This window comes from Silene latifolia, unplaced genomic scaffold, assembly GCF_048544455.1.
Source record: "Silene latifolia isolate original U9 population unplaced genomic scaffold, ASM4854445v1 scaffold_215, whole genome shotgun sequence".
NCBI classification, from domain to species: Eukaryota; Viridiplantae; Streptophyta; class Magnoliopsida; order Caryophyllales; family Caryophyllaceae; genus Silene; species Silene latifolia.
In genome coordinates, this window is record NW_027413171.1 from 64193 (window position 1) to 80475 (window position 16283).

At 48.8% G+C, this 16283-nt stretch overlaps 1 non-coding gene across 1 annotated transcript; it reads left to right on the top strand.

Moving 5' to 3' along the window:
• The first annotated feature begins 425 nt into the window (after positions 1-425).
• LOC141638810 (small nucleolar RNA R71) lies at positions 426-532 on the top strand. Its single transcript, XR_012542237.1, has one exon. It is a non-coding gene; the product is annotated as a small nucleolar RNA R71 (small nucleolar RNA).
• Positions 533-16283: the final 15751 nt, after the last annotated feature.

Sequence of the window (16283 nt, forward strand, 5' to 3'; positions counted from 1 at the left end):
TTCGGCTCATAGTACGTGTTTGTCTGCCTATAATGTTGAAAGGTAGCGCAAGACTCAAAGGGGACAGAACAATTTTCTGAGACATGCCCCTCAGCTCCACATCTTCTACGCACGAAAGGACCGTCTGAAACAAAGATTAACATGGTACATCCCTCCTTTAGAAGCTCCTCCCAACTCATATTTGTCAAACCTTGCAGTGAGAGCTTCTAGTGCAAAGAACAGAGGAAGATTCAAAGCAGCTCTCCTTTGATTGCCTCTGGAATTCCCATATTGACTTTATGGGTGGCTAAGTCATCAATGATCTTCCACCCCTTAGTCTCTCCCATATTCTCAAAGAAATCGGCCATTGGTCGCAACATCCAAAATAGTCCCTCGATCGTCATACATGACCCATTATAGAACGATTGCAAAGACTCCATTTTTCGAACCCATGGTGCGGTATGGTTCGCACGAGTTTCTTGAAACGGACCCATGCTTCATGAAAGTTCTCATCAGGCCCTTGTTTAAAGCTCGTGATCCGAGCTCTAATGGCATTCGTCTTCGAGGCGGAGAAGTATTTCTTGTAGAATGCCAAGGCCAATGAATTCCAATCGGTGATCCCATGAGCGGCTCGATCCAAATCTCTGTACCACTCCCTTGCAGCATCGCGGAGTGAGAATATAAACATGGTCTCCTTTATTTGATCTTGGGTCACACCGGTCGGTGGGGGTATAGAGCAGCAATAATCAATAAAAATTTCCATATGCTTGCATTTTGCATCTTCATTCGCAGCTCCCCCGAACTGGTTCCTCTCAACCAAGTTGATATAGGAAGGCTTTGGCTCGAATTTTTTTTGCCTCCCCTGGTAGTTCGAATCCTTTGTAGAGATTCGCAGCTGTCGGCTCAGAGTGACTGGCAATAGTTGCTTCTTCGGCCATGACTGGGATTTCTGGAGAAGTGACTGTCTCAGCTGAAGAAATAGAAGCAGGAGAAGTAGGTGGATCTTCCTCAAACAAAGCGTTCTCGTAGTAACTTGACAGAGTACTCAGCTCTTCCTCTGTCGGTAATACCCTTTGTGATCGTCTCAACTCGCGCAAGGATTTCTCAATCTCAGGATTGAATGGTACTAGTTCACCCACCCTGTGACTGCGCATAAGAAGAAACTACAAAAAGAATATAAGAAAAGTTTAAGGAACGGAAGTCCCTTAAACTAAAGAAAGACTAAAAATAAAACAGCTAAAAATTAGAACAATTGCCTCCCCGGCAACGGCGCCAAAATTTGATACCCCGTCGTTGTGAGTACCAAAAATAAGATTTATAATTTCCTATTAAAACTAACCTAGGCTAGTGGTAACAGGGTCGAACCACAAGGAGGCGAATGTAATTTCTAATTGTCTAATTTAGTCTAAGGTAACGAAGGTGGGGGTTGATTTGATTTGGTCTATACTAATAGCAATAAAAGATAATAAACTAAATAAACAGTTAAAACAGATAGAGAAGGGGTACTAGGATGGTCGGTTCACTATAGTTTCGGCGGCAGCATACTAAACAGGTCTAAATCAAACACATGAGGCGGGAAATAAAGAGGCCCTCTCGGTCCACTCTTAACAAACAGCATCTTTCGATCTCGCTATAAGTCCCTAATATCACTAATACTAACTTTCGTCCTGAAAAGTGACTAACGGTCTAAACTTTACCTATCTTTCGATCTCAGCATAGTTTAGTCATTTTAATTGGTGATCTAACAAATGTCCCTATCTTTCGATCTAATGGGTCAGTCAAATATTAAGTATTCAACTAGTCGCATGCATTTGATTCGTCAAACACAACATTTAAATCAATTAAAACGAGGGTAAACCTCACGTGGTCAGTCGATCGACCAAGTTTGTCAGTCGATCGACTGACACGCGATTCAGGCCGTATTCATCCTATTGCCGCCTATACTATAATTCCCCTACATCCTAGCACAAACTATTTAGCTACTCATACTAAGGGTGATAACAACAATAAAACCAATAAAATAGACAGAATAATTCATGCTTAAAATAATAGAACAAACAATTAACATAAACGATGAATCGGTTTTGGGAAACTAACTAGCAATTCTAACCTACAAAACGATAATAAAGCAAACTGAATTATTAGCAGAAGAATACCGAAATTACAGAGGAATGATTAGAAGTACGAATGAAAATCCGATGCAAACCAATATTCCAAACCCTAATTATTGTCTAAAGAACTGAATGTAAAACTAGGTAAATTTCTGAATGAGTATCCCTGTAAACTAGGTTACGTTATATAGGAAATATACGTAACACTTATTATCAAAACCTAAACACAATGGGCTTGCGTTTCCTCGATCTTTTAATTCTCGTCTGGGATAGCGGCTTGGTCGATCGACTAAGGGTGGCGGTCGATCGACTGAGTAGCAGTGTACAGTAGCTTCTGGAACCCGCAAGTTGGTCGATCGACTAAAGGCAGTGGTCGATCGACTGAAGTAGCTGACACTTGACTTCCAATTTCTCGTGTATTTGTCTTTTGGGCCTTGAATTGCGCACCAAGCTCGTTCCTTAAGTGAATGCTTCACGTCAAATGCAATGCAAGACACTCGGGGACGGATTTAGCTCAATTTCCGTTGAATTCTTCACATTTCTGCAATAATGTACAAAAACACGAAAGTAGACGGAAATAGGGGAAATGGTAGCTTAAACTACACAAATGAGCTCTGAAATGCGTGGAAAATAGGATGTAAAACATCATATAAAAGACACGCATCAATCCAAGTTAACATGCGCACTCTAGAGGTTCTTACCCAAAATGACAAAGAAGGATTCACCGACTTCCTAAGTAGGTGGAGGAAGACTAGTACCCAACTAGTTGAGCGCCCGGATGAGGCTACCCTTGTGGAGAAGCTTGTGGACAATCTCAAACCCATCTATGCCAATCATTTGAGATACCAAAATATCAAAACTTTCAAGGACTTAACCGTACTAGGGACAAGGATTGAAGATGACATCCGTAAAGGACTCTTGTCCAAAATTGTAGGTCGAGGATATCAAGGCTCAACAAGTCGTTCATACGGCTCCAATAGCAAGGCCGATGAAGTTAACCTTCTCGAGCCGTCCAAGAAAAGTACCCCACCAAGGAAATTCACAAATCTTGGGGACACTTACTCCAACGCTCTAAAAAGGTTAATGAAGCAAGGCAAACTCCAACCCATTGGACCTACTCCCGAACCCGAAAGGAAATCCAAATTATGGGACGAGAACTCGTACTGTGAATACCATAGGAGCAAGGGGCACGACACAGAAAAATGCAACAAGTTGAAAAATGTGCTTCAAGACATGATTGAAGATGGTCGATTGCCAATACCGCCGGTAGGTAAACCCAACAACACTCAGTTGCCTCTTGGAGTTCTAGTGATTACAAGTGACGAATCTACCTTAGATTGCTCACACCTCATTTCTCCAATTAAAGATGAAATCCATGCAATCGAGAATGAAGGGTTCTATTCTACTATCTCCCCTACCATTTCCGACTTCATCACATGGGCAAGGAGTGTGGATAGGCAAGTTTGGGAATTAGGAAATATGGTGACAACTTTACGCGATCCCAACGCAACACCCAAGGAGCGTATGCCACTAGTCTTCTCTCAAGACGCTACTATGCAAGAAATAGTCACCGTGGTTGATAAACTAGTCGACCAAATCATACGACTAGAAGATGAAATCATGAGAATGAGGGAACTAACTACAATCAGTGGAGTTTGGGCCGACAACGATGACGACGAGTATCTCATTGAAAACTCCGTAGTCAAGGAAATAGTCCAAAATGGTGAAGACCAAGATGTGGACCACCTAACTCGTTCGGGACGTCCATATCAAAGCACTACTCAAAATGGTCCAACCAACGTTGTCACACCAAATGATAATGAAGAGGACTCCACTGACCATTTGCTCAAGCAATTACAAAAGACAAAGGCTGATCTTTCAGTCTGGCAATTAATAGCGAGCTCATTCCCACATCGCCAAGCTTTACTGCAAGCTTTGGCCAAACTAAATGTAGCACATAACTCGACACCCGAAGATGTAGTCAACTTGGTCTTCCAAGAGTCACCGAAGCTAAGTAATCCTATTACTTTCTCAGACGAAGACTTGCCACCTTTTGGCGCTAGTCACAATTTAGCTCTTTACATCACTGTAATTTGTCTAAAGAAGAACGTGCCAATGACCTTGGTAGATGATGGCTCCGCAGTCAACGTCATACCCCTCAAAACGGCATACAAATTAGGCATGCCATTTGGATTGATCAACGCCGGAGCTACATATCAACGCACCGCAACTACACTCTTACATGACATGATGCACAAAGAAGTTGAGGTATACGTAGACGACATGATTGTCAAATCCAAGGATAGAGAAGGGCATATTGCGAACCTTCGCAAATTTTTCACAAGGCTACGAAAGTACAACATGAGGCTCAACCCTCAGAAATGCACATTCAGAGTAACATCTGGCAAACTCCTGGGATACGTCGTTAGCCAACGAGGTATAGAAATAGAACCTTCCAAGATCAAGGCTCTGATCGAAATGCCACAACCTCAAACAGAAAAAGAAGTCAGAGGATTCCTGGGAAAAGTGCAATATATAAGTCGATTCATATCGAAACTCACCATGATTTGCGAGCCTATCTTCAAAAAGCTCAAGAAAACAGACCACACCATGTGGGATGATGATTGTCAAAAGGCGTTCGACCGAATCAAAGATATATTGGCTAAACCGCCAGTGCTCATGCCACCTCAACGAGATCAACCTCTTGGTTTATATCTCACAGTAACTTAAACAGCCATGGGTGCCATGCTAGCTCAGACCGTAGGAAGTGAGGAAAGAGCTATCTACTACCTTAGTAAGAAGTTCTTGGAGTACGAGTGCAAATACTCATAACTCGAAAAGACATGCCTCGCTCTTGTGTGGGCGACGAAGAAGCTACGCCATTACATGCTTAGCTACTCCGTCAAAATATACTCCAAAATGGATCCAGTCAAATACCTCTTCGAAAAACCCGTCCTCAATGGACGCCTAGCAAGATGGACTTTGATGCTCTCAGAATTTGACCTCAAATACGTGCCTCTGAAAGTTATAAAAGGTCGTGCCGTTGCTGAATTCTTCGCAGAAAATCCCATCAATGATGCACAAACAATAGATACTTGGTCATTTCCGGATGAGGATATACTCCAAACTGATGTAGACTCATGGGACCTTTACTTTGATGGGGCATCAAACTTAAGAGGGTTTGGAATAAGAGTGTTGCTCTTTTCTCCTGAAGGTGAGCATACACCAATCGCTGTCAAACTCGACTTCGAGGTGACAAACAATGCTGCCGAATACGAAGCTTGTCTAATCGGATTATAAGCGGCGGTAAGCTTGGGCATTAAAAACCTCCGAGTACATGGGGATTCATCACTAATCATCAACCAAGTTACAGGATCTTGGAAGATTCGAAGCGAAAACCTAGCACCTTATCAAACTAGAATAGACCAAGTCGCCCAATTCTTTGATCACGTGACATATCTACACCTACCTCGGGAAGAAAATCAATTTGCAAATGCTCTTGCGAAACTTGCATCTTTGATTAATATGCCAGATGACATGGTGGAAATGCCTTTATGCATCGAACGACGGTCAGAGCCGGCTTATGTACACCAAATCACCGACGAAGAGGAAATCGCACAAGAACCCTGGTTCCAAGCAATCCTGAATTTTAAGCTCAATGGTACCTATCCACCCGATATGGACAAGAGGGGACAACATGCTATACGCCTACTAGCTTCCCAATACGTTCTCATGCAAGGAGAATTATACAAAAGAACACCTCTTGGTGTAATCCTACGTTGCCTTGATCATTCACAGGCGCGGAAAGTGATGGAAGAAGTCCACGATGGAGAATGCGGTCCTCACATGAGTGGGCCCATGATGGCAAAGAAAATCACACGTTTGGGGTATTATTGGACCACAATGGAATCCGATTGCATCAAATACGTAAGACATTGCCACAATTGCCAAATCTTCGGGAATGTACAACATGTCCCTCCTTCATTGCTCTATACGATGACATCTCCTTGGCCATTTTCTACTTGGGGTGTTCCGGGTGTAATTACAGAGCAGATTTGTTTACCACGTAAGCTTGGTGAAATGATGTCTTTCCTTGTCTTGACTCTTCCTTTCGGTCTCTCCTGAAACGATGAACAAACTGAGGGCTCGGCTTTGCACCGAGCGTACTCACTCCGACGCTCAAGTCAGTAAACTTAAAGGGATGAAGTTGTGTGTTACTTGACAAAGTATATTGTAGAGAGATAAGGGAGTTTATACCAGATGAATAGTGAGTTTTAGGTTAGATTGTGGATCCCCTTCTCAATGAGAGAAGTGGAGTATTTATAGACTTTCACCTTTTGTCACGTAGTGGCCAAGTGGGCCAAGTGGCGTAGCAGGTGGAAAGTCTGTTCTACCCTCGGCCGAGGGACCCATGGCAGGCCGGCGGGCCCTGTTGACTCCATGCCGAGGGGTCTTGGATATGAGTACGCGGATATGTCTCCCGGCTGGCTAGTTGCCTGGCCGAGACCCAAGTGACAGCCGTTACTACATTTGCGTCGGCCAGGGTGTCCAAGGTCGACTTGCTTTGGATATCTTTGACCTTGCTCAATATGTTGACTCGGTCAGCGGGTGCAGAATATGCCCCATCAATTTGCCCCCAGCATAGTCTATGCCGTGGTATGGATCTTCGATGAGTGTTGAGCGTATTCTGCGCAAGTAAAAATTTCTACCCCGGCTTCTTCTACCTCGGCTTGGTTCTGCTTAGGCCGTACCGTATCCCCCCTCCACATGGATGTGTAATGGACATCAAATGTGGAAAAGAAGGTGTCGCTGGCCGGCGGGTCCAAGGTTGAGAGTGCCGGATGCTTTGATTGCGGCTTCTTCTACCTTGGCTTGGTTCTGCTTAGGCCGTACCGTATCCCCCCTCCACATGGATGTGTAATGGACATCAAATGTGGAAAAGAAGGTGTCGCTGGCCGGCGGGTCCAAGGTTGAGAGTGCCGGATGCTTTGATTGCCCCCGACCGGTGCTGCCAAGCTTGGTTGATCAGCTGGCCGTTTGGCAAGTAGATAACAAGGAGCGTGTTGAAGAAGATACGTCGATTGGCATTCCGCCAAGTAGCGTGTCAAAGAAGATTGGTAACTGTTGTGACGATTGACATTCCGTGGCTGCATGCTTGACACGTGTCTCGGTGTTGATTGGTTGACGCTTCATGGGCTTTGCCCTGATTGGTCGGATTGAGTGGGCTTTGCCCTATAAATAGGGCAGTTAGCCCCTGAATTTGGCCTTCCAAATTCATTTTCTCAAAAAATTTTCTTCTTTTCGCTTAGTTTTCTTTGACGAAACTTCTCTCTAGTTTTTGAAGCGTTACTCGGCGTAACACTCTTCCCAAGGTAAACAAACAAATTTTCCAACTTTTAATTGTTAATTTTTTGTTGTGAACATGTCTTCTGCTGATGCCGGATCTAGTAATCCTGCGTCGGGGGGTTCCCAGTCGCGCCTTGATGAGGAGGAGGCACTGGCCGCCATCCCGATAAGGTCTGGAGGCCCTAGGTCTCCTTCTCCTGAGGTTGATGATCAGTATTTGGATGGTTTCTCGGATGATGATGATGGTGATGATGATGGTGATGATGACGAAAGGACTCATTCTGATGAGGAGAGGCCGCATCTCTTGGATCACGGCGACGCCTGTAAGATCGGCCCTGATCGTGCTTGGACCAATAAGTTCGCCAGTTGCTCTGGTCCTGACTTCTTCGAACATCATTTCTCCTTTGGAAGGGAGTATAGGATTGTTATTCCTAAAGAGGGGCAGGCCGTCTGTTGCCCTCCCCCGGGTTGTATCGGCGTATACATGAGACACCTGGAGTATGGGCTCCGGTTTCCTCTTAATGCATACGTTGCTGCCATAATTAAAGCAATGAACGTCGCTGTGGCACAACTGCATCCGTTGGCCATCAGGACGATTGTTGGCTTTGTGTGGCTATGCCAGTTTAAGGGGGAGGCCCCAACGGTGAACCTATTCGCACGGCTTCATCACCTTCGAATGAATGTTCAAGGTGGCAAGGGGTGGTATAGCATACAGACCGAGCCAGGTTATATCACCGTCCCCAAGCTTACTTCCTGCAAGGACTGGAAGACATGGTGGGTATATGTTGAGGTTCCCAGGGATTATCCACTGCCTCGGTCCTTCCAGCACCGCGTCAATTTGCGGTGTGAGAGCAAAGGGGAGCGTGAGAAATATGTCTCCCGGCATAAGCTTAAGATGGACGCCTTGAAGGTCCATCTTAATGCGGACGAATGGCGGGCAATGAAGCTGTTTGAGACTGAGAAGGATGGGTCGCCGAAGGGATGGATGCCCCCGACGCAGATCATTCTTCAAGATGAGCCGCTCTGCCACGTCGGCCTCATACCGGCCCTAGCACAGGGTGAGTGGGGTCGGTGTGAGGCCCATCTCTGCTTTTAGTGTTTCTATTTTTGAACTTTGATTCATTTCTTTTGTTTAACTCTTGCTTCGTTTCTTTTACAGACCGTTTTGGCCCCGGATCTGTCTGAGGAAATCCTCAAGAAGATGGGACTTGACAAGGACAAGAACGTTGTTGAGATGCATCCGAAGGCCGATACACGTGATCGCAAACCGGCGCCAACCGACCTCATGGACCAGCAGTTGAAGGCCCTAGATGCGACGGCGGCCCAGGCGAAGGTTGCCGGTAACATTCCGCGCCGAAAGCGAAAAGCAACGTCTTCGGCGGCGACGGCGTCAACTTCAGTTCAACCTCCAATCCCTGCAATCCAAAAGGAGACGGTGGTGATCGTCGATATTACCGATGAGGAGGTCACCTTGGCAGAGGAATCTCCTCTCTTACGCAAGAGAAAAGAGACTGCTGTTGCCGCTGCTACTGCTACTGCTGCTACTGCTACCGAGGCCGGCAAAGAAATGGGTCCTCCGGCCAAGAAGGCCATGCCTGGTACAGATCTAACCTGTGGCTCAGACTTAGCCGGTTCATTAGGCGTTCCTGATGACAGGCTCTCTGGTATGTCCATGAATGTTGACATGGATGCTTTGATTGAATTTTTTGTAGATCAACCGCCGCCGTCTACCGGTCCTGCTGAACGGCGTATTGAGAAGCGGCCTGCGCAGACGGGTGGTAAAGATTCCACCGTCGTCTCCTCCTTCCTGAAGCCTACCCCCGCCCAGATTAGGTCGGAGGGCCTAAGTTTGTCCAGGATGCTGGCAAAGTGGGCTGATGTGGCCGGTGCTCATATTATGGAGCAAGAAAAGGTCATGGCTGAAGTTGCCCCACAGCTTGAGCGGCTCAGGCTTGAGCTCGCTCCTGCGAAGAAGGAAGCTGAGAGGGCCAAGGCTGAGGCTGAAAAGGCGGTCCTTGCTGAGCGAAAACTTAGAGAGGACGCTGAAAAGGCAGTCCTTGCTGAGAGAGCTAAGGTTGAGGCAATGGGGTCAAGTCGCTAAGCTGCTACTGGAGGAGCGTGACAAAGCTTCAGTCGTCGTCAACTTCACCGCTGAGAAGAGGGACGAATGGAAGTCCATGTTTAAGGCCCAGGGGAAGGTGCTTCGGAATACGAAGGCTATCATCGCCCAGAGGGAGTTGGACATTGAGACGCTCCAAAGCGTCATTCTTCCTAACATGTGCGCCCAATACCGGGACCTGGCCGAAGAAGCCGCCAGGGAAGTGATCGAGGAGCTCTTTCCTGAAGGCTCCTTCCCGTGGCAGAGATTTGACGAGCTGCTTGATGACAAGCTTGATGCTAAGGCGAAGGCCGCGGAGGCGAAGGCCGCTGAGGAGGCAAAGGTGAAGAAGGAGGAGGAGGAGGCTGCGGAGAAGGCGGCTGCGGAGAAGGCGGCCCGGGATGCCAAGGCAAAGGAGGCCAAAGAAGAGGCCGAGAGGGCAAGGGCGCGCGAAGCTGCCGGATCTCCTTCTGGGTCGCCTATCAAAGATGATCTTTCCGAGGTCGCGAGGGTGTGAGCAAAGAAGGCATAGGGAGACGGGCGGCGTTACCGGACTCACCCGGCATCTCGGATAGCTTTAGCTGTTCGGGGGCCAACTATTGAGCCTTTCCTCCCTGCCATCTTTTGGCACTTCAAAGTTTTATGTCTGTACCCTTTTGCTGTTCCTTCTTTTTTGTAAACTTTGGTAGGTAGTGTTTAGGCTATCCCTATGGGGACGGCCGTCGACTTCTTCCTTGTAACCTGTAAACATTATTAATAAGAGTTTGTTTACTTTGCCTCTGGCTTGGCCGAGGTCTTTTCCTTATTTTTGTCTGAGTTGTCTTCTTACGTTATTAATTGAGCGCTTCTTTTCTGTTTCTATCTTCGGCTTTGCCGGGGCAGTTAGAATGCGTATCTCAACTGTACTTAACGTTTTTAAACATGTTGGCATGTCGGTCGCTTCCTCCACTGCCCGAGGCGGTCAGATTTGCGTGTCCCAACCGCCGCTGTGAACATGTTAGCGTATCGGTCGTTGTGTCCCCGCTGCTTCCCGGCCTTGGCCGAGGGAATCGGGGTTACGGCGCGACAGCGTTCGTATCTATAGACGATATTGATCGCGTCCTCGTTCACGCTCGGTCTTAATTTGCCGAGGTGTCAGATTTGCGTCTCAACTGTACTTATACGTTCTTAAGCTCGGTCTTTAATTAGCCGAGGGCAAGTCGTGGTTCCCTCGTTTCTTCCGGCTTTGGCCGGGCAACCGAGTTAACGTTTTGACTGGGGCTTTGTTGTATATATGTTAGCATTTTGGCTCGTTCCCCCGTCACTCCCGGTTAGCGGCCGAGGTGATTGAGGTTTTGGCGCTGTCTGCTGTGTACATATGTCTTCTTTTGTAGGACTATGGGAGGGACACTCCATTTTGATGGAAAACTTGGAACACTCTTTATTAGAAATAATCATGCGTTGGGGTGCCCACAACGGTCTCGGACACCTCCGCCGCTATATGAAGTATTTTTCGAGGTTGTCGTGTTCCGGTGGCTCATTAGAGGCACTCCCTCCATGTCGGTTAGCCGGTATGTACCCGGCCTCATTTCTTCAACCACTTTGTAGGGTCCTTCCCGGTTGGCCGTCATTTTACCATGGATGTTTCCTTTGTTGGTGGCGGCTGACTTTCTTAGGACTAGATCTCCTACTTTTAAGTCCCTTTTGTGGACCATTCGGTTGTATGCTCTTCTCATTCTGTTTTGGTAAACGGCCAAGTTGAGCCGTGCCGTATCTCGACTTTCTTCAACCAGGTCTAGGGAGGCTTTCGTGCCTTCCTCATTTTGGATCGGGTTAAAGGTTTGCGTTCGAATGTCGGCACCGTTGCTTCAATTGGCGTGACGGCCTCGCACCCATAGACAAGGTGGAATGGATCGTATCCCGTTGCTTCTTTCTCCGTGGTTCGTAGTGACCATAGGACGTCGGGTAGTTCATCAGCCCATCTTCCCTTTAGATCTTCCACCTTCTTTTTCAAACCGTTCAAAATTGTCTTGTTAGCTCGCCTCCGCCGCCGTTACTCCGAGGGTGGCGGACGGAGGAGTATGCGAACTTGATACCGAGCTCTTTTAGCCAGTTCATCACCAAGTCACTCCAAAACTCTCGGCCGTGGTCAAATACCATGACTTGGGGTAACCCAAAACGAGTTATGATGTTCTCCCAGATCACCTTTCTTACGGCCGCCGTGGTCTTGGCGATCATCGCGACAGCCTTCGACCCATTTGGTGAAGTAGTCAACGGCGACAATTAGGTACTTTTTTCCTCCGGAGGCCGTCGGAAATGGCCCCAAGAAATCCATCCCCCATTGTGCAAATGGTAACGGATCGAGTACTGGTTGCAGGTCTCGGGAAGGTGCATGTATCACCGGAGCATGCATCTGACAGTTCTTGCACTTTTTGGTCTTAGTTCTGGAATCTTCCAGCATGGTAGGCCAGAAGTAGCCGGCTCGGAGAGCTTTGTGGGCTAGCGTTCTTGCCCCCATGTGGTGTCCGCAGATGCCTTCGTGAATCTCTCGTCGAATGAGCTCCGCGTCTACCGGGCCGACACATTTCAAAAGTGGTCTTATCACAGACCTTCTGTATAGCTCTCCTTCGAACACCAGGTACCTTGCGGCGATCCTTTTTATCTTCTGGGAGAGACTACGGTTTTCCGGCAACTCTTTTGTAAGTTTGTACTTCATTATCGGAGTCATCCACGTCGTCTCGGCTTCTATGTCACCCACCATGCCAACAGTCTCGGTGATGCTTTTAGCATTCCTGATATCCACCAGCACGGTTCGACTAACATTCTTGATGGTTGAACTGGAAAGTTTTGAGAGAGCGTCGGCTCGGTTGTTCTCGGACCTGGGGATGCATTGGATCTGGAAAGATTTCAATTTTGCTGTGTCAACTTTTACCTTTTCCAAGTATCTCGCCATCCCGTCGTCTCGAGCCTCAAACTCTCCTCTGACTTGGTTAGTAACCAAAAGTGAGTCCGTCTTCAACACAATGTGTTCTGCCCCGGCTGCTCTAGCTAACTCGACTCCGGTTATCACCGTCTCGTATTCGGATTCGTTGTTTGAGGCCGAGAAGGTAAACTTCAAGGCGTACTCAAATTCGTCCCCGTTTGGGCTGATGATAAGGATGTCGGCTCCTGAGCTGTTCGTCGTGGAGGACCCGTCGGTGTATACCTCCCATACACCGGGGTGTGATTCTTCTTGGTATGTGCACTCGGCAAGGAAGTCTGCAAGTGCTTGCCCCTTTATTGAGGGCCTCGGCCTGTATTGAATGCCAAAGCCGGATAGCTCTACTGCCCATTTGATGAGCCTGCCGGATTGTTCAAATTTTTCCAATGATTTCTCCAATGGCTGGTCGGTTAAGACCGTTACGGGATGTGCGTCGAAGTAAGGTTTTAGTTTCCTTGCGGCAACGACGACAAAGAAAGGTCGCTTTTTCAATCGGTGGGTAATTTTTTCGGGCAACAGTGTGTGGTGATGAAGTAGATTGGGTGTTGTTGCTTGTTTTCTTCTTCTCGACGATTACAGATCGACCGTGGCCGAGGTAACTGCTAAGTATAGATATAGAGTTTCCCCCAGCGTCGGTCTGGACAGGGTCGGGAGAGTTTGTAGATGAGCTTTCAGTTGCCTGAAAGCTGTGCTCTGTTCCTCCCCCCAGCAAAAGTCTTTATTCCCCTTCAACACTTTGAAGAATGGGGTGCTCTTGTCGGCTGACCGAGAGATAAAGCGGGCAAGAGCCGCCATCCTCCCGGTCAGCATCATAACCTCTTTGCGATTCCTCGGCTCCGGCAGGTCTAGAATTGCTTTGATTTTCTCTGGATTGGCATCAATTCCCCTGGCGCTGACAAGCACGCCGAGGAACTTGCCGGCCCGGACACCGAAGTTGCATTTCATTGGGTTAAGTTTCATCTTGTATTTCCTTAGTGAACAAAATGTTTCGCTCAAGTCGGCCAAGTGCTCGCCGTCAGACTTGCTCTTTACAATAGCATCGTCGACGTAAGCCTCGATATTTCGCCCTTTTTGGTCTTGAAACACTTTGTCCACCAGCCTAGTGTAAGTTGCGCCAGCGTTTTTCAAACCGAACGGCATCATTTTGTACATGTATGTGCCGTGTATGGTGATGAATGCGCACTTAGGCATGTCTTCTTCGGCCATGAATACCTGATGGTACCCAGAAAAGGCGTCGAGCAGGCTCAGCATAGTGTAGCCTGCCGTTGCGTCTATTAAGCTATCTATTCGAGGCAAGGGATAGCAATCTTTGGGGCATGCTTTATTAAGATTTGTAAAATCAACACACATCCTCCACCCCCCTGATGACTTCTTCACCATTACAACATTTGCTAGCCACTCAGGGTAAGTACAAGGCATGATAAAGCCCGCCTCTAATAATTTATCTACGTCGGCCTTGATGGCATCATCTTTCTCGGCCGAGGAGTTCCTCATCTTCTGCTTCACAGGGCGAGGCCTGGGAGTACGTTCACTTGTGAACGATAACCTCTCGGCTCACGCCGGCATCTCGGCGGGCGAGTACGCGAAGACGTCTTTGTTCTTCCTCGCATGTCTAGGAGATTGGCTCGAACTTTGGCTCCGGGCCGACACCGATAGTTACGGTGCGCCCGGGTCAATCTCTATCTGCTCGGTCTCGGCACCTTCGACCACGCCGACGTGGTTGGTGCTCATCGGATCACCCTCCTGTCGTAAGGATGGGCTCTTCCCTTTCTCGACTTTTCGCCACTTTGAGGGACCGCATGTTGCACCCCCGGCGATATCCGGACATTGACAACTTCGTCCCTCTCGTCCTTTGAGACGAGCTTTTGCACTTCCCCCCGGTCCGAGACATACATCAATGTCGGCCCCGGATGGACATCACAAAGATCGGCCTCGCTCAAGGTGACTCGGCCTATGAGGACGTTGTAGGCAGACGAACCATCAATGACCACGAACTCAGATAAAACATTCTTAGCCGCATCGGCTTGGCCAAACATCACCTAAGCCTGATAGACCCCTGGGGGTACCAGGCCGGCCCCGAGAAGTTGTAAGGTGGGTTGGTGCAGGGCTCGATCCTCAATCTTCGACCGAGATTGAGAAAGCATTCCCCGAACATGATGTTTGTATAGGCACTGTATCAATTAGGCACCTCTTGACCAAGTGGTTGGCTATGTCAGTGTGGACCACCCGGGTCGTCGTGTGTGGGGCTACGACTCCTTCGTAGTCTTTCCTTCCGATGGTTATATCGGGGACGGTGTGAGCGGGGATCGCTGTGGTGGGCACAAAGTTGATGGCTTGGTAAAGCTCATTTAGGTGCCGTTTGTGCCCATTAGCGGACCCACCGTTCTCGTTCCCTCCGATGACAACCTGGATCACTCCCATCCTGTGGAATACTGATTTTCTCTTCTCCCCGCCGGAGCTGGATTCAGGGTTCCCGGCTACGTACTTGCTGAGGGCCCCCTTTTGGATCAGCTCCTCAATGGCGTTCTTCAGTTGCCGACAGTCGTCGGTCTTATGGCCGGGCTGGCCGTGATAATCGTAAAATTGGCTTGCGTCGCCCTCCCTCTTCATCTTGGGGGGGTCGTGTCCACTTCCGCCCATCGCTCTTGCTCAGGGCGAAGACCTCGGCCGGTGATTTGACCAGAGGGGTGGGACCGCTGTACCGCTTATGGGTGTATGGTCCCGAACTCCCCCCGGCGCCCGCCGAGTTTTGCTTCCTGCTGGATTTGTCGGGCCGTGACCTATTGCTGTCACGGCGTCCTTCATCCTCGTCGTCTCGGCGGCTCCTCCTTCCTGAGTGCCCAGATTCACTGTGGCTTACCCAGGTCTTGTGGTAGTCCTCCACCTTTATGGCTTGGTCGGCCATCCTTCTGGCGGAGTCCAGGTTGAGGTCCCCGCACTTGATCAGCTCATCTTTGAGCTCGCCTTTCGATAGGCCCTTCATCAGTGCGAAGGCCGCCAGCTCGGCATTCAGCTCCCGTGTCTGCTGAGCTTTCGCGTCGAACCTCTTCACGTAGCTCCGGAGGGACTCGTCCTCCCCCTGTCGGATAGTGAGGAGATCGGATGTCTCCACGGCCCTTCTCTTGTTGCAAGAGTACTGGGCTATGAAGTTGTCTCTCAGGTCGGCGTAGTAATATACCGAGCCATTGGGTAGCCCCTTGTACCAACTTTGGGCCATCCCATGAAGGGTTGTTGGGAAGATTCGGCACCAAACCTCATCAGGTTGCTCCCACACCGACATGTAAGACTCGAAAGCCTCGGCGTGGTCGGTTGGGTCGCTATCCACTTTGTAGGATAGGGGTGGCAGCTTTAGTTTATTCGCACAGGGACCTCGAGGACATAGGTCTTTGTGGGGTGTCGACCACGTGCCGAGTAGCACGTGGCGATCGGCTCCTCGTGGCCCTAGTCCGGCTTCTCTCCCCATGACGGGAAGGGCTTCTTGTTGTCCGACTTTGGAGAGTCGGACTGCCGTCTTCATTTCTTGGGGTGGCCTCTTTGATGCGCGGCGACGCTGTCCTCCCTCGCGTGGGGGAAGGACTTTGGTCGGCCACTGACACCACGGGCACCGCCGGCGTCCTAGTATGCTCCACTCCTTGCATTGCCCTGGACAAGTTGTTCGGGGTCACTTTATGGTCCCCGGTCACTGCGGGTGTCTTTGCCGCCACCGCGTTGCGGCGGGGTGATCGGCGATACCCATCGGTCCAGGAGCAGCTTCGATTTGTGCATCGACCACATGTCCCATGATAGTGAC